Genomic DNA, 22015 nt, shown 5'->3' on the forward strand with positions numbered 1-22015 from the left:
GAGTGAATTCCTTAGTCTCTTGGCAGACAATTTAATTGGTTAATTTTGCTTTTTCACTCTTTCATGCAACAATCATAGTTGCCTTTGAAGGGCTGTCCTTGTCTGTTGTAGTCTTGTACACTGGGGAGATTTTGGCATTGATAAAATGCTTTTGGCCAGACTGGATGTGTGTTATTTACTCCTATTTCTTCCAAAGCAATTATTCATTTGACTTGAACATCAAAAAGAAATAACCAAACCTACAACTGCTTCTGATCAGCTCGTAGCTGTCTGACAACACTGGGCTTCATGGCATGTGTATGTTCTTGGGCAGAAGCCATTGAGCTCTGGAGGGGATTCAGAGCCAGAAGTCAGCAGCCTAAATGGATTGGCCAGAAAACAGGAATTGAGCATTCTCAGTGTGTGCTGTGAGTGTCTGTGAATATCTAGCCCTTCATATTTCATGGGCATTTTAATGCCTTGGGGTACCATTTCTCAGAACTCAAAAATAGGAAGTCTGTGCTTCTCATCATCTTTCTGCTGCTAGATATCGGAAGTACCTTGAGGACAAGATCTCCTGTTGTTTCTGCCTCATAAGGGACTTTCGAGGCAAACACATTCTTGGAAAAACACGGATCCATACACAAATGCAGCTATTCAAATGCTTTGCATTAAGAGGGCTTCTTGTGGGGTGTGCTGTAAGCAAGGCTTGTCGAATAAGATCCCTTCTGGGTGGCCTTTGTCCATCTCTCAGTGTTTTCATGACAAATCTTTTACCACAAAGAGGAATTAACAGCCCTCACCTCAGAGGTTCAGGAGAGTGGATGGAGTTCTTGTCTGAAGGATGATATGCCTGACACTTTTGTTCCTATCGCTCTCCTGATAAGCTCAAGCTGTTAAACTCCAGCTAACAAATCAGCAGAACAATTTACTACCTCTGTGTCATTTTAAGTGGGTTGGCTGGCTGGAGCAGGATGTATTCAAATGAAAGTTTACAAAGTATGTTTTCTTTTGAAGATTTGTCTGCTATAAAGAGATCGAAGGGAACTTTTCAATGGACATTCCCATCCTTTTGCAGCTGAAGTATCCATTGTACCTCCCACAGCTTCAATAACTGCAGTTATTTTCATTTCCAGCACATTTGGAAACAAACAATGTTGAATCTATTTTATTTGATGGGAGAGGTTAATAAAGAAATGGCAAAGGGCTTGCATTTTTAAAATATTTGGCCTTCAGATATCCTCTCCTTTCCAGATCCTTTAAGCCATGCTCAGGTGACCCTTACAGGCTGAGCAGCAAAACCCTGCTGGGAGAGAGGGGCCCAGAGCTGCCACAATCTCCCTTGTGGTCCCTGCCTATCAATGTCTGCTCTTATTCCACAATGAGGCTGGACTGTCTTGGCAGGGAAAGCTTCATGGGATCAGGTATAATCCCCCGAGGAAAACAATTGTATACAATGAGAACTTGAAAGCTTGAAAGGAAAAGATTTTCAACTCCTCTAAGCAGAGCTTTATTGATAAAAACTGCATCTGCCAGTTTCACCAGTTAGTTTTCTATTGTGCTAAAAACTGTAGGAAAGCAAGGCTCATGCTATTCCATAAATGAGCTTGCCTACTAATTGAAAGATAAAATAAAGCTATTTGGCTACAAACCCTAATATAAGTTTGACTGAATACAATGTATTTGTTCTCTTGTGCAGATTTCTCACAATTTCTCCTCTTACCCTAACCCATCTGCAGAAATGTTTCTTTCCCTTGTTATCTCAAAGCCTGAATATTACAGAATCTGAGTAAAAGACTTAAACCCTTTTGTCCCATTCAAGACTTGTTAGTTCAGAAAACATGGGTTCTTCTTGTCTTTTTTTTTTTTTTTTTTCTCTCCCATCCCTTCTCCCTTCATGACCTTATGGTCATGCTGATGAATTTTTAAACTAAGTGCTAGCTCACAGTGAGATGATGGTGAAATATCTATTTACATTTTGTGTGACTAGAGCAGGCTGTTTTCTTCTATATAGAACACGGAAGCCAAGCAAGCTACAAGGATATTTTTTCTCTTTTGATGATGAGAAAGCCCTTGAGAATATTCTGAAATGCCACTTTATACGATGGCCAAATCCTGCGGGTAAACGTTACCCATAAAAAAGGAACATTTCACTTGTGCCATATGTACCTGAAGTGCCTTTCTGTGTGACTGGGATGTCAATAAGAATTTCCCAGACACCACACAGAACTGCAACTAAGAACAAAGGTACTAAACTGATCTTTTGTCTAATGTGATTGCCTTGGAACTAACTTTATAGACCTTCATTTTCTTTCCCTCACAGCTCTCAGCCTGCTGTGCATAAACAGGAGAGAGGCAGCTGCTGGGGCTCTTCTCCCTGATACAGGGTGATGGGCAGAGACAAACTTCTTTTTGCCTCCTTTCAGTGTAAGCCCTCATATACAGCCTCAGACTTTATGCTTAGGCAGCTTCTTGGAGATTAATGTTGGTGATGGTTCTGCCTGATCTTTATTCATGCCTTCTTCTCATCCCACCCCACCCCCTGTGTGTGCAGAGCCTGCTAGTTAAATTAATGTGGGGTTTTTTATTCTCTCTAGAAAACAGAAAATGAAGCTGCATTTTTCCTCTCTGGCTACCAAACCTCAAACTTAAGGCTACAAGAATATAGAACAGATGTTAAGATCTACCTAGAGTGGGATTGTGCCACGTCAGTTGAGTGTGGGAAACAAAGGCAGCCTGTTTCTGGTATTCAGGAATGGGGAAGACACCTGTAATGTGGGTCCTGTTCAATGGTAGTTTTCATGTCCTTTTCATACACTCATTCTTTATTTTAATGTAATTTGTTGCATATCAGTAAGGGCAGCTGCAATCATGTAAATAGTGGCAGGAAAATGGGAAGAATTACTCCTCCAAGCCAGTAAATATGAATTAGGGAAGAGCAGAACCAGAGAAGGGTGGAAACATTGTTTCTGCAAAAATGAGAGTTTGCTGCTGTAATTTGTGTTTCTCATGGTCAGGTGGCAGGGAGCCCAGTGGCTCACTGGTTTGGGATCATCCAGAAGTGGTGCTGTACGGCAGGCAGATCTTCCTGCTGAATTGGAGACATGTTCTCTGCTGCCTACACTCAGCATGGAAATGGCACAAACCTCCAGTGACTGCATTCCATGGGTAATTCCAATATTTATTGGAACTATTTTTCCAGCTCAGCCACTGAGTTCTGAATCTGCCCTTCTGCTACTTATAACCAGACTTGCTGTGTTCAGCAAGGTGAATCTCACTATTCCCTTCACCCTTTTGTTTGGATGTGCTCTGTGTTAAACCCACTGGGAGGAGGTTTCCTGTTCAGTTGGTAAAACCTGGACTGTGAACACTCCCTGGCCAATTAATTTTTGTGGTACTTGGGGAGAAAGAGAGCCTGTGAAACAAAGTTATGTTTTCCTTTCTTCAATTGCATCATTTGTGGTAGTGAGGATGAGGTGGGAATCACCAGAATAATTTGATCCAAAGTCGTTTTGGCAGGATTCTTCTGTGATGGACTTCCCTGTGTTTACTGCTGATTTGGAATGATGTGGTGCTGCAAAGAGCTACCAAGGAACAAGAAATTTGTTAAAGAATAGTGTTTATGTGTGAGGCACATTTATGTACTCTAACCTAGGACTAGATTTGATCACAGAGTCTGAAAGAGTGTATTGTGCACTACCTAACAAGTTTCAAGCTTTAAGTTGCATTTTGCTGCCTTCTCAGTGAAGTGTTTCTCAGCTGGAAAACCTGACTAACAGTAAACTCTTTTGATTTATAAAGATCCAGGGCTGGGGTTTGGAAGGGAAAAAAGAGTACTGTGTGCAGCTTTTATTGTTTATTTGTTGGTTTTGCTGGGGTATTTTTGTCCAAATGCTGCTTCAGGTGTCAATTTTGGTAGAATAGAATCTGCCAAGTTAAGAAAAAAATATATTCTCTATGCTGAAGTGCTGGGGAGAATATCGGCAGGATTAAAAGAGTTAGAATAATGTCTTTCCTCCTTTTGCTACCATGCATATGGCCACACACTCATTTTCTGTGCCAGGATTTAGCAGTTTTTCAACAAATTACCTTTGCTGAAGCTTTGCAAATGGCTGCTCCCAATACAAGTGTCTGTCCTGGTTAAGCCACTTCCTTTGCTGCACACAGCTTTACATTGCATGAGAGAAGTCAAGAAGTCAATGTGCTGACCAAGACAAAATAGTTCTTTACACCTGTAGTCAGTCCCAATGGGGGCTCCCTTATGAGTAAATTATTAATTATAAGTATGTTGTAGGACTCATGTAATCTCCCTAGGAAATACTTAATCCTAGAAGTTGGATCAAGACTCTCATTTGCTTTTAATCAGATATAGCTTTGTGTATGAGAAAATACTGCTTAATGTTTTTGCATTCTGATGAGGAGCCTGGGAGCTCGACATCCATTGTGCTTTGAGAGCTTTCTCAGTGTTTGTGGAAGTGAATAAATTCCATATTCCAGAGTTTCAGTGTGTCTCTGGAGGTTTCCTTTGCCTGTCCTTTTAGGAAGTGTTTCACTTAGACACTTGAAAACAACCTGGGGAGGGTGAGCTGTACGAGGGAGTCTCAATGGGTCACAAGAAAGCTGCTATTCCAATTACTGGGTTCTTTCATGTTGCAGACTGGCAGCTTAGCAGTGCACTGCAGGTGCAGCTGAAAGTGTAAAGGCCATAGAAAATTCAGTATCTGAAGCATGACCATCCCAGACACACCTGTGCCTGTGTATTCCCAAGGTCAGATCCTCAGCTGCAGTGAGCTGGTATCTCAGTTGCTGTGTAGTGCCAGGACTACCCTGGCAGATGACAGCAGCACTCAGAGGAGTTACAAGGACATCAGAGTGGGCAGGTGGGGTTCAAACTGAGAGGAGGATTTTTGTCTATGTGAGACTGCTGCTGATTAACCTCAGTTCAGGCTGTTCCTGAGTGTTTCTCTATGCACCTCAGCAATTTTGTTCAGTAAAGGAAAACATGAAATTATTTCAATGTGTATTCTTCCTTCCACAGATGAGATGCCTAGGTAAAATTGTGCACAGAATAATTATTAGAAAAAACAAAATATTATTGATTTTGAACCCTGATATCTTGGTATAAAATAAGAATAGCCTAAACTAGCCTATAACCTGTAGGCTTTATGGCCTATAAAATAGCCTATAAAAACTAGCCTAAAAATAGCCTATAACTTTTTTTTTTTTTTTTCTTAAACAGGTAGGATAACAGAACTTGGCCCATCAGAATTCATGTGCAACATATGGAGGCTGTTAAAATTCCCCTTCAAAAAAACCCTAGCCACAATCTGTCATTTAATTTGAAGAATCTCTGCAGCAGTGAGATGCAGGTAAAAACCAATTAATGATAATGGTATTAATGAACATTTCTAAATGCACATTTCATTTAGGTATAAAAAGTTAATTATCTATGATACACTGAATATCAAATCAGGTATCAAACTAATATTTGGAAGTATATAGTAACCAACCACCCTCGACAGATAACGTTTAAATAATCATTGTCTGTAGAATTCAGGCTAAATACCAATCCAGGATTTTTTATATAACTTTCAACTCTAAAATAACTAAAGAATCAGATTTGGTGACTCCTGCAAGTGACATGGCCAAGAGCAGACTGAAGGAAAATACTGTCTCTTTAGTTCCTCTGCCATGAACAAATGCTGAGCATGTGGAGGTTTTTATCAAGATATACATGTTGCATCGTAAACATCCCAGCAATATAACAGAAATGACATTGAATTGCTGAAGAAAAGATTTTTGATTCTTTCATCCATAGCCTAGTTTTGTGGGAGTGATTCCCTTGTTTCTTGTCAGTGAATCCTTTGTTTCCTGTCAGCTTATTTTTAACAAGCTTAACGTAATTCCTTTACATACAGTCACTTGCTCACAACTCTGGCCAGTGGGTAAGAGGAAATTATGTATTCTTCACATCACACCTGGCACAGTTATTTTCTAGCTTCTCAAGGGCATATTTCTAAAAATCACAATACCACCCAACCAAAGAGCCTGAATGACATAGCAGGCTTGAAGTGTCCTTCATGTGGTTAAGACCACCCACCCATGTAAGCTGTATCCAAATACTTGCATTGTGCACATTCTTCAGGAATGATTGGTCACTATGACAAATGCTGTGCCAGGAAAAAAGAGAGAATCACCTCCACAGACAGGCTTGCAAAAAGGACAGGAGGTGAAGGTGAACAGAGAAAACAGAGTTCTCTAATTCCAAAAAGGTTGACCATTGTGAAGGAAACAAAAGAAGAGGATGTTATGGAGAGCATGTCATGTATCTCACATAGTAGTCATGCATCTCTGCCTCTCTGCTGAGGTGTCACACATTCAACAGGGTTATGGATGTGCTGCAGACATCATTAGATGGAAAACACATTCTCACACTGCCTTGTCTGAGGGATCAAGGCCAGAGAAAACTGTCTGCGGTGGCAATGGAAGTCAAAGTGACAGTGCAAGGTGAGGGGCTTATGCCTGTCTTTTCTTGCTTCCCATTTAACTCTCAGCAGTTCAGCCCTCTGAAAGCTCTAAACCTTCTCTCCTGTCAAATGAACTTTCCCCCCCACAAGGAGCAGTGCTCCCTGCTGCTTTCTTCTGCCAGTAGCTATTTATGCCTTGCTTCTCACTCAGTTTCTGAACCTTTTTGACATCTCAAACTGCTTAGCCCTGCTCCACATCCTATCCCAGCTAAGACTTGGGTTAGCAGTAGCTGGTCATGATTTAGTGTATAGAAAAAGCAAAAAGAACTTGGTAGCCTGTAAATAATCTTGTCCCTGAACAGGAGAAAACTGTCACAGAGCAAAGGAAACCCTGATGGCTGATGAGACAATTGGTATAATACTGTTGATAGAAATCAGCTTTTAAGCAGTGGGCAGTGCTGTGAGGGAATTCACACTGGTGGTTCCCAAATAAAGAACTTGACTTGATACCTAACTGATATCTAAACAGACATCTCTATGCCTTGGTTTCCCATGCTCAAAATGGGGACAGTAGCTCTTTCTTAAATCAGGGAAGTGTTGTAAGGAAAGAGTGCATAGTGCTACAGGGTAACAACAAGCTGAGCTGCAGCAGGCAGTAAGCAGATTTACGTAAAATAAGACGTAATCGAAAATTTACCAACAGGTTTCATTTTAGAAAAGCAGCTGAACAAATTGAGAATTAACAGATAGGGGTTGAAAAAATACTTCATTCTCTCTTAGTTATAATGTTATAATAAGAGCCATAATAGCCTTTTCTGTGACCTTTTTGATTAAGCTTTTTGGGAGATGTAACCTACAGGGGAAAAATAGGAAAAATGTTTCTTGATATTCATTTTGTGACTTATAGAGGAAAACATGGTGCTCAGTCCAAAGTTAAAATTTGACATGGGCCCTTATGATGAAACCTGGAAGGTACCCCTATTTTCAATTTTTTAAAATACACAGGAAAAAAAAAAAAAAAAAAAAAAGGTGGAAAAGGTGGTCTAGGGAAGTCCAGTGTGTGGCTTCTAAGGAATGGTAAAAACTTGTAGAAGCAAGGAAGGTAATAAATTAGCCTGGAGCAAACTTGTGCTGGGAAAATCTCAAGAACTGTCTTTGGGTGTAGGATTTTTAATCCAAAACTGGACAACAGTGATGCTGGGTAGTCTCATGTACTGGTGAGCATAGGAGAAGCAGAACTGTTCCCTGCAGGAGCCAGGAGGGAAGCAGAAAAGGCCTTAAGGCAAATGACCCAAACTGATCCTTGGAGCAATTCATAAAGAACAAGTTTCGGTTGCCCAAAACCTGAGAGCTTTGTCTGTGACAGGAAGGGCTCTGACACTGACTTAAAGGACCCACCTTACATTCCAGTTCAAGATGCCTCATTTTGCATGTGAATAAAACAGGCAAAGAATACCAGCCAGGGCTCTGAGAAAGCACTTGCAAATCTGAAGTAGTTTTGATAACAGAAAAGTTCTTTATATCAGTTTTTGTGGACTCTTAGGTCTCATATTAATTCACAATCATTGCATACTTATTTTCTTCACAAACTCAAAGACTGAGCATGGAAGGCTTAGAGAGCAATTGAGGTTTTGCTTTTCTGTCCTTGTTTACTTGTGCTCTCTTGATTATAGATGACCAAGCCATTCCCACTCTCTTCTAAATGAAAATTATCCCTGTCAAATATTTGTGGCAGACAACAATGCTACTTTTTATGTCACAGCTTTCCTCTCTGTGTCAATACAAACTCCATAGGAATCTGTGCCTTAAAACAAAGAACCTCCTTGAAGTCTACTTCCAATAGCAAAAGACCATCCCATTGTTTACAGCTAAAATGTCATAATTGCTCTGGTCACAGCCTTAAGACAGCTTTCCTCTGGTGAAGATAATTAAAATTCACTGGTTGTCCCAAACACTGTTATGCTTTAGTGAGTTTCTGCTGAACAAAATACCTGGGAACAAGTAAAGAACACCTGAAGGGGAAGGCAGTTAATGAGAGGTTTCAGGTGTTTCAGGTACTGAAGAATGCCTCTCACACTCAGGTACAAAACCTGAGCAAAATGTTTTGTAATCAGCACCAGTGGAGGTGGGGACAAAAGGAAAGGAATGGTTCAGTGGACTGGTAACTCCCAATTAAATGTTCTTCTGCACTATCTATCTCAGGTAATTAAATATGTCTAAACTTTTAGGCCCTGAGACCCTGATAGAGAAGACAAATATAGCTTATGTGGGGCAGGGAGCAGGTAGGTGAAAAGACAAATTTCACTGGGACATCTTCAAATTAAACTGAATCAAATGGCATGCTGCCATGCCAGTGGTCTTTCATGGAATGCAAATAGGTCTGTCTAATGCAGAGAAAATGCACATCATTCATTTTAGACTTTAATTAGGTTTTAATTTAATCAGATATTGGTACCAAAGGAGACCTTGGAGAAAGATTCTAATCTTAAAGCCTTCAGAGATTCTTTGGAGAACTCTTGAATGGTTTGTGTGGTAGTAAATCAACTTGCAAAGTGGTGGCTATACAATGTGCATATTTTAGGTCTATCATGGTGTAATACGAAATTCAAAAAGGGAAAAAATGGAATCCGGCCCTTTTGTGGAAGAAAACACTGAGTGAGTTGTACTGTGACTCACTCTAACTCATGGAGATGATTTCTTTGGAGCACTGAGCATTGTCTTTTAGGATAGAAGTAAAAAGAACTATCAAGGACAGTATGCAATTACAGGTATTTTAATCCACATTTAGGGGGTGGAGTATATGGCATAGAATTCTTAGTAAATAATGTTTCATTGCAAAGCAAGGGCAGCAAGTGGGAAAATAATAATGTATGTATCAGTTTTCATTATTATGCTTCTGTGTCTGTGATTCAGATTCAGATAGTCTTATGTTCCATGCTGGATGGACTTTGGAAGAGGAAGAGATGATTTCAGACTATGGAGTGTGTGGACTAAGCTCTGAAATTGTTTTTATCCCTGTGAAATGTTCTTTCTCTTTCCCTAGCCACTTTAGCCTTGTCAAGCAGGCTATATCTGAGCACAAGTAAGCTGGAAATTCACAGTTCTGTGAAATAGGAATCATAATTTGTGGATCTGTTTTCCATTCTTAGAGTACGAAAAATAGGAGATGTGTTTAGGGATCAGACTAGATATGAATGACAATTATGTTTTGATGAGACCTCCTCTCCTATTTTCCATGATATTTCTTTGATATTGAATTACTTGTTGGAGCTCCAAGCCCACCAATAACACCTTGATAACCTTGATGTTCCTAAATAGTTGTTTGGATTCCTTTGTCTGACCTTGGACATGATTTTTTACCCTGCCTTTCTCTGATGATTGTTGGACTGTGGATGAGATTTATTGTCACCACTCTGCTCTGCTTGCCCAGCTTGGGCATCGTAGGACTGCATCCTGCTAAGGGCAACACAGCCACGCTGGTGCTGTGGTCCTGAGCTCACAGAAATAGATGAGAGAACTTGAATTAGCTGCACTGGATCTTTCTCTGGGCTGTGAGAGAGCAGATAGTGTAAGTTTAGAACATGGAGAAAGTCAGTATATTCACTTCATGTCTAATTTTCAATTTAGCATCCAAACTTTAACTGGTATTTACTCAGCTGTATTATTTGATTTTGCAGTTGCTACTAAAAGTTTACATACTCAGTTTGCATCTTCCTTAAATGATTCAAACTCACCTGAAATATACTACTTGCCCACCATAAACAAAATCGAAGCTTTTTTAGGTTGAGCTTAAGGAAAGAAGAGGTGATAAGAGAAACCCTCCACTGGCTGGAAGCTGTGCAGAAAGCTAGCATGCTTTGGTGTGGAGACCAGTGGGTGTTGTTTACCTTGACTTTAGCAAAGATTTTGACACTTCTATAATGTCTTCTATAATATCCTCACAGACAGATGTTGAAGTTTGGGCTGGATAAATGGACAGTGAGATAGAATGAAAAGGAGCTGTGCTGTGAGCTGAGATCAGTGCCATCAGGTCCAGATGGAGGTCACTCACCAGTGGTGGATGCCATGGCTGGAGTTAATGCTGAGGTCACCCTTGTTTCACATCTTCATAATTTACCTATATGGTGGGACATCTCGCTCTCTTCTCAAATTTGCAGATGTCACACAACTAAAAAGAATGGTTAATCCTTACCCAGTTACTTTTAGAATGCATAACAGTGAACAAAAAAGTTGTAGTGTTATGACCAAGATATGTTTCTTCCAGAAAAGAATTACTTCTTTTCTGACAATTTATCTAATCTGTCATAAGAAGCCTGAATATTATGGATGATTTCTTCTCACTGGAAGGTATTTCCTTAAACACTTCTGAACTATGAGCAAGAAGTTTTAATACAGAAGAGCTGGTCTTCATAAATAAATGCATAAACAGTGCAATAAATGAGGTCTGTTGTAAGACACTGTCATTGGGTCTGAACCTCAGTTAAGGAATTGACTCTGCTCTTGCCTTGCTCTCTGATTTCAAAAGAAGGCTTTAATTTGCTGGGAACTCAGACTGAAATAAAGATGAGTTTACAGCAGGGTGCATCTGTGAGTATGACAGAACAAACCTCATCTGTAAAAAAATAAATTCTCCTTTTATTTTGCATCACTGTCAAAGCCTTATTGGCTGAACAATCTGTAGATGTTTGCAGATGCTCCTTGTGCTAAACTGTAAGTAGTTTGGCTGTAAGAGGTGTCAGTTTAGCATCTTCTATCATGCTTACTTAAATACCTTCTGTGTAATTAGATGATTGTTCATTAGTTTGCCACTGTCCCCAGCAGAAATTTTACAGGCTCACTTTCTTGGACATTGTTATGGGTTGATTTCCTGCCCTGCCTTTTTTTGTGTAGATTGCTTTTTACAGGGACATGGGCTCTTACTGCAATCACAGCAAATGTAAACATCTTAAATTAAGACAGAGTTTGGTTGTTAGGAAGAAAACCAGTCAGGCAGGAAATGCCAAGCAAAACAACATTCTTGGGTGCCTGATATAAATATGATTCTCCAGGCAGCCTGTTGGGTCCTGCTGGCTGGGTCTTCCCTACATTTGCTGCAGACACAAAGTAGCACAGGATTAGTGATCCTGGCTGAAATGTAGACGTTCTTAGCCAGTATAGCACAAGTGTATCAGTCTTCATGCACATTTTACACAGATTAGGGTGCTCTAAAGAGCAAGACAGTCCTGAGGCTTCCTTGCTGCACTGAAGCAGCTGGTCTGGTCTGGACCTGCATGTGGATGTTTGTAGTGGTGGCTTGGTCTGGAGTCTGCTTACCTGGAAGCACCCTGTATCACCTCACCACCACTTCGTGTGGAACTGGGTGCTAGGGGCTGAGGGGCTTCCTCATGAGTTGAATTTATGATCATTTGTGGAAGTCAGCTTTTAGAGGTGTTGTAACTCACTATGAAATGGAAGAAGTACCTGTTAAAATGCTTTGAGCAGAGGACAAAGCTCTGGTATCGCATCACTCTCCTCTGGGGAATCTTTTGGATGCTTCAGAAATGGGAACTCCCAGCAGCTTGAATGTAGACTGGGAGCTGTTTCCATTTGAAAAAATGTGATGCAACATTTTGAATGTAACCTTACAGCTTGTTCTGAAAAGTTTGTTGTACTATTGTTAACACTAAATCAGTACTATGTAAGAGACAAGGATTTTCATGTTTGCTTACATTCTGATGCATTTAAATTGTATATGCTTTATTCCAAACACATATTCCCACAGAACTCAATCAACAGAGACCTGCTAATATTTACAAAATTATGAATTTGTATGTGTAGAATCAGGGCCATTTTTTCATTAGTTGTTGACTTCTGCAAGATTGCCACAAAATACATGCAGAATACTTTACTAGAAGAGTAATTAAAGCTGTTGTAATTTAGCTTACTATACATGTAATAGAAAACATTCTGCAAAATTTCAGTCTGATACCATATTAATGACTTTCTTGACTAAAATCATTAAAATTGCTTCCCCCTGCTGGTCATCATATTAGTGATGGTGATCTCTCCTCAAGTTAGATGAGAGGTTTAATAAACATTCAATGGTATCATGACCTGCACTTTACCTCTAATGTTTCACCTGAAGATTGTTACTCAAGTCTACCTCAGAGCTTTTACCCTGTAGGTATGATCTTGAGGTTATCAAAATTGAGATCTGAGTTTTTACTTGGGATCTGGCCTCATGAGTCTATGATAATGTGTGAAAGTGCAATTTGGTTAGATATTCTAGTGACCTGTATTTACAGATGAGTGGGAACAAGGTCTGGCTTCTTGTGGGAAATTGTTCTTAATTTTATTTTGCTTTTCATTTCCCAGGCTCAGCTGGCTAAACTGAGCTCAAAAACTTCCTGACCCATGTTGTGTGGTGGCATTCTTGTTCCAGGCTTTCCATTGCCTTACCTTTACCTTCCCTTACCACCATATGCTGGCCAGTGCTGGTACATCTATAGTGGAAGGACTCATATTTCATTTCATATTCCTAGGGCTTACCTAGAAATCTTATTTGTTCTCATTCCTTATATTTAATATATGTTTTAATTCCTGAAGTTTCAGGTCAGCATATTTTTTTCTTTAATAAAGTTTACAGCCTTTTTAAAAAAACAAAAACAAACCCACAAAGAAACATAAAACCTTTAATGAATTTAAATAAAAAAGGAAGTGTGTTGGAAGTGATTTACAGGCACTGTAGCTTACCAGGAAAAATCTACAACAAAATATACAATGCCTTTGCAATGCATCATATTCTGTTCCTTTAAATTATAAGCAACCTGTAATGTTACATATTAATTACATGAAGAAAATGTACCTTCAATTTTAAAGATTTGTTCAGTTTGAAGATTCACACACATGCAAATTATTCTTAAAAAATAAAAAAATTATTAATCATTTAAAACATTTATCTTTTCTTAAAAAAGAAAACATTGAAGAACATGGTATTGCATCCACGAGGAAAATTGATATGCAAGTGGACAAAAGGGTGAAGTATACAATTGCTACTTCAAAACTTGTATCACAGTTTCCTGTTAGAGAGAAGTAACCTGTTACACTACAGAGAGTCAAATAAGGTTTGAAATATTAAAATATTTTCCACTGATATAGAGGGGATCATGATATTTAAAAGGTTCTTTCAATCATTAAGGTAGGTAAAATTATTGCCAGGCTGAAAAGCTATGCTAGATAAATGACCAGGCAAATATAATCAAGTCTACTGTGAGTACAGTTAATACCTGACTTATATTAAGAGAAAAGGGGATTTCTTTTTAGTGCAACAATGTGTTTGCAAACACCTGCTACTGAGATGGCTTCTACTGCACAAAAGCAGACTCTGACTCTTTAAAGGGTATGAATCTTGCAAACAAGTGTAGGAGACTTGCAGGCCTGGAGAATTTGGAGCCTGATATGCTTAAACTGCAGGCAGATTCAAAGGGAGAGAGAGACTGAGGTGTGTCACAGACAGTATTTCAGTCTGCAGGTGATGTGGATATCTCTGTGCTCTTAGGTGTGTTTCTTTCTCTCTGCTTTCTAAATGAACCTGCCTGGCTCGAGACACCTTATGTCAGAACCTTATAGTGGTGTTTCTCTTGTTAAAAGCAAAATTATTTTGAAGAGAGATTGTGAAGGAGGAAGAAATCATAACAGAAAGTTTGTCTCTTGCCTGAATAGGAGAGGTAGCTGGAAGATGGCAAACAGAAAAAGGAGTAAGAGGGAGTGAGAAGGAAGCAGTGAAACTCCCAGAGGGAATGATGAATCTTGTTCTCACAGGTAAAAAGCCTGCAATAATGAACCACTAGGGGTAACTAAAAAGGAAAAACATAAGGTATAGGAAGCCAAATGGAGTGCCTCTGGGCTTGTAAGTTTGTGTAGACTATGTGCAGGGGAACTTCTTTTAACTCTTTCATTCTGCACAACTGCAAGGCTCAAGTTTACCTCATGCATTCCCTTGTGGATCCAGTACTCCGTTTGTTTTACTGAAGTCTGAGAAAGCTGGATGATTATTTGGCTGCTGACTGGCAGGAGGTGTGGCAGAAACCAACAATTGTTTTCACGTATTTCCATCAGGCTTAGGTGTTACAATTTCTGTGGGGACAGCTCACCATGCCAGTATTTCTGCTATGGGTAATTCTGATTGTCTTAACGAAAAGGGTAGCTGATAGCATGTAATTGAACAGCTAAAAAATAGGTTTGTTTTGCTTGACTGAACAATGCAGTTCTGCTATTTGTCCCCATCAAATCTGAACATTCCTTTTTTCATACAAGCAATATGCCTGTGAGAGCAAAACATTTGGGACTCTGGAGCCTGGAGAATTAGCACTGCCAGTTGAGGACCAAGAGAAACAGAGTGGCCTCCACTCTTCCCTGTAGGTGGACTTTATTCCCTTAGATCCTGTTGCAGAGTTACCATGTTGAACGAGATAGGGTACAGAGGAACTAAACAGTGGTTGGCTGAAATTCACAAAGAAAGCAAAAGCAGGACAAGCTAAATTTCAATGGGAAAGCTACTGCCCATTTCAGAAAAATGGGATGTGTTAACTTTGGCATATCATGATGTTAGCATGGTTATACTGGTATCTGATCTGGCTCCCTGTCTCCACTATCCTGTATGGGTGGTGAATATGGAGAGGCTCCCCACATGCAGCACCTGTGTTTTGTGCTTTCACAGGGCCTCATGCTCTTTGGCTCAGATTTGTACTTTGCAATTCAACCCCACCCTACTATAGGACTACACCTTGAAAGCGTGACCTGGGTCTGAAGTAGCAGCTGGCAGGAGCCCATGCCAAGTCTGAGAGGCTTCATGTGAGGATGGGAAAGCAGGAAGAGAGAATGAAAGGAGAGGATGGAAGGAGAAGAGACAGTACATATTAAAACTAATTAGAAAACTCAAAACACTGCTGCCACCAGAAGACCCACATCCCCTCAAAGTTTTGGAGTGAGTGGTGTCTAGATATGAACTGTTGTTAGTGCTTTTCCTTCCTCTTCCCCGTTGTGCCCTGCTGCGTGGCATCCCCTACCAGGCCCCCCAGTACTGAAACATTTTGATCCACAGCAATACTTTTAATATCTGCAGAAGTTTGCAAATCCAAGGTTGTTTTTTTTTCCCAAGGAAAGCAAAATGAAATTGTGAAATCCTCCACAAAAGGAACATCCATCCTCCACATAAAAGGAGGATTAAAGGCCTAAGATATAGATGATAACTTTGTTGTAATGCAAGACCCAAAACTCTATTATTACAACATTTTATTTATTAGCAAGCTTCTGTAATGAACCAAGCATAACAGATGTGGGCAAAACTCTACTCAAGCAGGCACAAACTGAAATAAAAAGTATGAGAGGCAAATAACTTGGCATTCCAATTGCTGGCTAGACCTGCTTTTAGTGCTGGTTTGGCACCATCTCTAAGTACAACAAGGTAGGTTTGAACCTTTTCTTCCCCTTTCCTAAAGTAAAGTTTAAGAAATGACTGACAAAACTAATACTGCCTTAGTTCCTATTCCTTGGTGGTAAAAGCACATTTTTTTTTAGAATGTAGCCTTATAAGTAAAAAGAAAAAAAACTCACAAAAATGCCCTTGACTCATAGGAAAAATTCATTTTGGATATTCCTTCTCTTTCATTTCTCCCACACCCTCCCCTTTACAGGTGCCTATGTAGGTTATAGGTGTCCACTGACACCAATTCTGATATTGTTGCCCTGGAAGTGAGTAGTTGCTGTGTGTTGGTTCTGCTGATGGCTCTTTGCAGCTACAGTTTCACTTCAGATCCCTGCCATCACTCCTGCTAGGGTGCAGAATTTTTTGTCAACTCATTGTGCTACCAGCTCCTTTACAACACTTGTCTTGATAAATATGGCAAGCTGAGTTTGCCTCATTTGTTGAGGAGTGGGGGTTGGTTTTGTTCACTGGCATACAAACCCCACAAGTTAGCATATGTTTGTAATATTTGCTACCAGTGCTCTTCCCACAATAGCAATTTAAATCTCTCCTAAAGACCTCCAGGAATGATGACAGAACAGCTCATATATTTCTTTGGTTTTTTGTAGTGATAAAAGCTAAATGGATGCAGTTATGTCTTATTTTTCATTTACTGTATGATGTTTTAGAATTTCTTTATCCAACTAACATTTAACTAGATTTGGAAGCAGACTTAAATACTGTTGTTTTTCTTTCTTTTTTTTTTTTTTTTTTTTTTTTTTTTTTTCAGATGTGAATGACTGTACATCATGAGCACAAAGGATCTGGAGAAATAGATATTTCCCTTCTTTACTTCCTCTTCTTGAGCTGTTGAACTTCAGATCCTTCTTCAGAGCATTTCAGTTGTGGATTGGTGCAACGCTGATTGTCTAAGGAAGTCAAAAGGTATTTATTGCTTCTCCCTGGCAACACTGTGTGGGATAGCTATATATTTGAAAAGAAAAGAGTAAAACTCTCTCAGAGCACAAACTATGAATAAGACCAGAGTCTGACTCATGTTCTAATGTTGAAAAGTCTTTATTCTTTGGAATTCAAGAGGGCTTCTTCCATGAATAATCATTTCTTGTGATGACTAAAGGCTCAGTTTTCTTGCCCTGTGTTATGCAGTTAAATTACTCAAACAATTCAGCTGTCCAGGTAATGCAAACTGTGAATGGAATAGCCAATTGTACTCTTCACAACTCGAGTATCTCCATAATGCATATCTTATTTGCTGAAGAAATACATGAAACAATTTGAAATAATGAGTACATTTTAGAATCTAACAATTTCTTTGTGAACAGTAATGGGCAATTGGTTCTGGAGAAATTATTTTCCCATTTCCAGGGTTCCTGTTCATTCCTCTGCAGTCACGTTCCACCTTTGTAGCTTGTGGGGTTTGCATAGAGAGGTTATCAGCAATGTGCTGCAGAGTCCTGCCCACTCAGTAAATCAAAGCTTTTGTTGCTCTTTTGTCCATTTCCACAGGCAGATGTTTCAAGCCTCTTTATCTTCCCAGCAGGAGAGGCTAGTTAAATATTTGTCTATAGCACATTGCAATATTTATAAGAACTGTTTAGCTCATTCTGAAGGGTTGCTCTTTGCTCAGTGACAGAGATGCCAGCTGAGAACTGGTATCCTGTCCATTAATTGGCTGTTTGCAGAATCTCACTCATGAGTCAGGACTTAAAGAGAAATAATGGACTTTAAGAGATCAGTTCTTATTCCTTGCATTATTGTATACAAACAAATGAATATCTGATACCAGTCCAGCAAACTGAATTACATGGGTCTTTTTTTGGTCATCTTATGCTGTTATTAGGAGTGGCAGAGAATAACAATGTTATGAATATACCTTTTTTTTTAATCTTTAAATGCTGTTTTGGGAGAAGTTGTGTAATCAGTTTTCAAACGACTGAGAAGGTGCATAGAAAGATTCCTGTTGACTTTACTTGGATCAGACTTGTCAATGTGAATCAAGAATTTATGGGAACCTAAATAGCAGTATGCAGGAATTTAGTACACATCCTCTTTAGATCTCTAATTAACTGGAAAGGGCATTGTCTTGCATAATACTGCAGAGTAGGACAGAAATCAGTTTTTATAAATCTTAAAACAGAAGAATCTTGTCTGTTGAACTGTCCAAACAACCCATACAAACTGGTCTTGCATATAAAACAATCAGTAACAAAATGGAACTATGACATAGATGTCTGTTGGAAGGGGTTCAGAAAGGTACATCTCCCTTTTTTTCATTTCATAGATGGAGCAATTTCACTCCTTTGTTCCTGTCTCCTCTACACAGTCACCCTGAGCAGTGAAGAAGGGTGGGGACTGGTGGCTTTGGTAAGTCCCTAACAGCTCCTCTCTGCTCCTTCCTCCTGGCATTTTCCCCCTTCTCTGTGGGGCTTTTTCCATGGGCTGCAGTCCTTCAGGATAAACCTCCTTTGTTGGCTCCTTCATGAGCTGCAGAGGAATCTCTGCTCAGGTACCTGAGAAACATCTCCTCCCCTTCTTCTGACCTCACCTGTGTCTTCACAGGGATGTTTTTCCCACTTTTTTCCTCACCCATTTCTGCTGGACAGTGTTTGTCCCTGTCTTAAGTCTGTCTTTCCACAGGCACTGGCTTCTCTGCCACCTCCTTGCCACCTATGCCCATTGCAACTTAATGTGGAAAGAGATGGTAAGAATTAGGGTGATTGGGTTTCTATCATGGATTTAATTTTTTTTCCCTCAACCATTAGCAAGATCTAGGATAACGTACCACTCTGAGAACCTGCTTCTAGGAACAGCTGTGGCTTAGAAACTGTCATGTGAGGAACAGGTCATGCAAGGTGGATAGGGTGAAGATGTTTGATAGAAGGAAGAGGGAAAGGAGATGGGAAAGGAGACCATGCATGGAGGTTTTTATCTCTGAAGAGCTTCACCCCTGATGATTCTTTGGTGACTGCAGAGCTGGGTTGTGTTGGTCAGGTTGCATGTGGCCACTTTGCTTCTCCTCAGTGGGGGGGGTGCTTATTCTGTGGATGCTTGGACACAAAGTCAACTTTTTTGCTTAGCACTCTTTGGGTTTGTTCATTAACTTCCTTGATCAAAAGCTGATGGTGTTTGGTTTTTGGGTTTGGGGTGCTGCTTTTGGAAGGGTATGATCTACCAAGGTCTCCCAAGGGCTGTGGAAAATCTGCAACTGACACAAAAAATGTAGGACTTAAACCCAAGCTAATATTGTCTTCCCTTCCAGGAGAAGAAAGGGCTCATTTTACCATGACATTAAGAATTCATTCCCTTAAGTGAGGTTAGTCACTTTGCCATTTGAACTTGATTCATTAAAACAGTGGCTCATTAGTTATTCCCGTGTGCAGTGTAGAATTTGCACATTATAGGCATATGCATTTCATGTGCTTTCTGCATTCTGGGATAAATTTCTAGTGTCCTGTTTGAAGGGAAACAATGTGGGTTTTGAAAGAGAAAAAAAAAAAAAAAGGTAGAAATTCTAGTCATCTGCCCCTTCTCCCCCCATAGGACTTCTTTAATCCATTAAGACTCCTAATATTTCATTTTAGAAGCACAAGCTACTGAGAAATGGGACCCACTGCAGTAATGCTAATCTCTTTCCAGACATGCTTTTGATGTGTATTCTCTTTAGTGCCTTGCATGGTGTAGTAGTGATTTTCTCTTTCTTTCATTAGTCTTCCCGGGTCAATTATCATGTTTGAGTTGAGAAAACACCTTAAATCCTGGGCAAAGAGGAGAACACACCTCCTTGTGAGTGGGGTTTTGACCTTGTGTCATCCTGGAGAAAAGGTATCTCCAGCAATATTCCAAACATAAGCTTCTTTCCTAAATGGGTGAATCATCCCATTCTCAAATGAGGTTTTCAGGTATAAGTCCTGTGGTACAATTCAGAGTGAGAAGGGCTTACTTTATCTCTATATGTGGCATGGGAAAGCAGGGGGTCAACCAGAGGAGAGAAGGCATGGGAGGAGAGAAATCCTTTGGTGTAGTTGTTAAGTTGAGGAGGAAAGGGTCACACTGTGCAGCCTCCCTGCTCCCCCATACCCTCACCTCTGGGCAGACACCTCTGCAGGATCTTGGTAAGGTTCACTGAAGCACTGAAAGGACCACAGGTCCCAGAAGTCTCAGGGTGTTTGGTTAGGCTCTTCAGCCATGCTGGGTGAACATTAAAACATTCAACATAGAGGGAAAAATCTCAAGTAGGGATAGCTGAGAAGTAATAAGAAAATACAAAGTCTGTTTGAAGAACTGAATAAAACAGACTGGTTCCATATTCTTGGAATTTGAGGGCAGAACTGTTGTTCATTTAGTAATAAATGCTAGAACTGAATGGAAGGAATGCCATCCCTAACTAAAGTCAAAGTCTAATCCTTTGGTTTCATTGGTGACTCAGATTACAATAACATAATATGGAGAGCTTTTGTTCCACCACTTGCCCTCTTACTGCATTTGAAATGGCTTGGAAAAGAAAAGTAACAAAATGCTGATCCTGCTTAAAATGCAATTAAATAAATCCACATTCCATCTCCTGCCTGTAAATTTCTTGTATGCAAGAAACTCAGGTCTTCTCTGCTTACCTTCTCAGCCTCTGTACATCAGCATCTTCTGTGCTTTTGGGATGCTTGTACTGCGAGCATTTTTCAAATCACAAGAAAAAACTTTTCCATATAACAAAGTTCCATACAAATGAAGCTAAAAAGATATATCAGCAGTCAATTTATTACAGTTGAACACCCTGCCCAGACACTTTATTTAAAATCAAAGCTTTTTACATAAAGCAGTCCCTCTTCTCTTCATGTATTTTTTCTCTGCTTAAAAACTACTGCCTTGCTCTATGTATCCCATATAAAATAATTAATTTGGGCATGTCCTTTGAATACGATCTTTCTGTTTCTTTTTAAAAATGTCTTTGAATGATCACTTGAAAGTATAGACAAAAAAAATAATCTGTGAATTTGACCCTTTTAAAAGAAAAAAATGTTATCACAATAATTTAAAACTGAAAGATACTTATGAACCCTATCTCTTGTTAACAATATCCTCCAAATGACTCAGAAACAGGGTTTACAGAAACTTAGGTATTTTCGTTACTACCTTACATTTCCTTATACTCTTTTTTTCCTTATAAATGTGCACAGGAGGAAATGTGCATAGCTCTGTCTGTAGGTTTTCTGAGTACAGCTGTTTGAGGAAAGAGGAACAGTACAGGCTGTTCTGACAATAAGAAACGAAGCTTAGCTTGTCAAATGTTGAGGTACAGTAAAAAAGGCTCCTCTTGACTTGTGATACAGCCAAATCCAGCCTCTTTCAGGCTTCCTAAAAAGCCTTTGTGTGACTTCCCAGCTGTACGCTCCACAGCTTCCAAACTGGCCCTCAAATAATATGATTGAAACACTAGGAAGGAGACCTTGTATTAAATGACACTTTCAATCAATCATCTGCATCTGCTTGTGTTTGTCAGGAAAAGTCTGGGATGGGCATGCAGCCCATTTTCTTGAGTCCACATCTGTGAGCAGGTTTCAAGACGTTTTATCTGGCACAGGAGAACAGTAAAGGCTTCCCTTCTTGTACCAGATCTGCTCCAGAGATACTGAATTCCTCCACGATAATGAGGTGTCCAGAATAGTAACAAGAGGCAAGAAGTGTACTTTTGGTTGAACTGTGCTGGAATATCTGCTGACTGTGGGCAACTGCAAATTCACACCAATGTACCTGAGTGAACTTGTCCCACGGTGAACACTGAAACCTTATCAGGTGCCAGATCTCCTGGGCTATATGTGAGAGGTATAGGATTACTGTATGTCTAGCACAGCTGTGACAAGCAGAGTGAGAGAAGACTGTATGACAAGTAAGTAAAGCTCTTTCTCTTCACAGTGTTGTAGTTCCTGCTTATGAGGCTTTTCCTGGGCTTTAATGCTGGTTGTAAGATACTTCTATCTTCTCTGCCACAATTTGCACGTGAAATACTTCGACAACACTCCCTTGCAGGTGCAGTTAATATGGGCACTGAGGAGTACAAATAATTACCTGCCTGGCAAAGTACATGGGGAAATACTTCCTTTTCAAGTTC

At 39.8% G+C, this 22015-nt stretch overlaps 1 long non-coding RNA gene across 1 annotated transcript in view; it reads left to right on the top strand.

The window, feature by feature from the left end:
* The window catches only part of LOC139799479 (uncharacterized), a 49244-nt gene that overhangs the window by 14094 nt on the left and 13135 nt on the right, over positions 1 to 22015 (top strand). Inside the window, exon 3 of the long non-coding RNA XR_011727285.1 lies at positions 5219 to 5348. This is a non-coding gene — a long non-coding RNA (uncharacterized lncRNA). The remainder of the gene's footprint in view (positions 1 to 5218; positions 5349 to 22015) is intronic.

Source organism: Heliangelus exortis, chromosome 9, assembly GCF_036169615.1.
Source record: "Heliangelus exortis chromosome 9, bHelExo1.hap1, whole genome shotgun sequence".
Classification (NCBI taxonomy): Eukaryota; Metazoa; Chordata; class Aves; order Apodiformes; family Trochilidae; genus Heliangelus; species Heliangelus exortis.